Here is a 1,712-nt window from a genome sequence, read left to right on the forward strand (position 1 = left end):
AGGCTGGCAGGCCCAGCCCCTGGCTCCGCCCCCGTTACCTCTGCGCTAATCTCGAAGCGGCCTCCTGGCGGAGCCGGTGCGTCCCGCACCACACACGGACTCTTCGCACCCTCGCTCCAGCGCCGGCAGCCCCGCTCCCCACCTACCCCAGCTCCCACGTCGCTGCGACCGCCTCACGCGGAGCCCACCAAGAACCCGCCGTCACCTGCTGTTAGGCGCTTCCAGGCTTTCCCTGCCTGGAGCACGCTCCGCTAGTGCCGTGTGACCCGTTACCGCCTCGCCTGGCCTGGCCTAGCCTGGCCCTGCGGCGGGGGCAGCCTCCTCAGGCTTATACCCACCTCGCCCTCCCGCCTCAGCTCGGCCTCGGCCATTTCCCCGCCACGCTCATCAGCGCTTCTTTTAAAGGGGGCAGTCGCAGTCTGCGTTCGGCATCTGCCGCTCCCTCCAGGCCTGCCCGAGGCCCGCCAACTCCTCCTTCTCCCCCTCGCGTCACTTAAACCTGCGCTGCTGGGGACAGCATGGGCTCCTTGCCTCCCGCCGGAGCCGCGGCTACACCGCGCGGAGGGGGGCGGGCTGTGTTGTGCGCGGTTTCTTCGCGCACACGCGCCGCCATCTCACCACCCGCGAGGCCGGGCGCGCGTTTTCTAATCGGCGTGAAACGAGGCTTCGCGTGTAACTGGGGCGCCTCAGACGGGCTGCGAAACGCGGCCGCGGAATAGCAGCCGCTTTCCCGCCCTGCGCGGGCGCGCCTGAGCGGGGGCCGGGCGCGCTCTCACGTGGACGGTTAAAAATCGCCTTAAACCGAGGGTCTGGGAAGCGGGGCCAGAGACATGAGGCAGTTTCACAAGCAGGGAAGCGAGAATTTACGCTTCGTAACAGCGCCTAGCCAGCCCCCTTCTGTTACATTAGTTAATAAATGAAGTAGCGTTAAACAGCAGCTTTAGAGGAGTCTCCGTGGCTCTCCTCCCTCCATCAGCGATTCTCAGCAATAAACCGAAGGCGATGTTAAGATCCCTGTGAAACAGCTGCTTCGGCATTAATCCAAGACGAGGGAGCGAGTGGCCCTCCAGGTGAGGCAGAGACTTGGTACATCTTCTCAGTCAAGCGTCTCCCTACCCCCTCTTCATTAATCTTACTTGAAGTAATTACACGTGCAGAAATATAACGATGGCTTTTTTTTTTTTTAAATTATCCTTTCATCCAAATCCGAATTTCTGGCGCTATTCTAAACAGATTTAGAGCCAGATTTAGTGTGACTATTTCCTCCGTTGTGATAGAGTTTTTTAAAATTAGCGACTTAACAAATGAAAGCAGAGTTAAAAAAGTCTAATTTCTACACTGATAGTAATTAGGAGATTGTGAAACTATTCCTAGCTAACATGAAATAATTCTATTAAGGTAACTTTAGAGTGAGTCAAATAGAAGTAAGAGTCAGACAACAAAACCATTGGTTAAGACTACTCAAATTAATAGTACAGCAAGTTATTGCCTCAGTTATAAAGATCAGCTGACTAAGACTTTCCTTCTATCCTTAATTAGGAACGAACAATTGTGGCAACAGATATTTTACAAAGGACAAAAATGTTTAAGATTTGCTGCCCCCACCCTATATTTAATCTCAGCTGGAAAAAATATTGAATGCTAATGGAAAAAAAATAATTTGCAAACTGCAGCTCACTCTTGAACATGAAGGAAAAATCAGTTTTAAAAAT

Source organism: Chelonoidis abingdonii, chromosome 18, assembly GCF_003597395.2.
Source record: "Chelonoidis abingdonii isolate Lonesome George chromosome 18, CheloAbing_2.0, whole genome shotgun sequence".
Taxonomy (NCBI): Eukaryota; Metazoa; Chordata; order Testudines; family Testudinidae; genus Chelonoidis; species Chelonoidis abingdonii.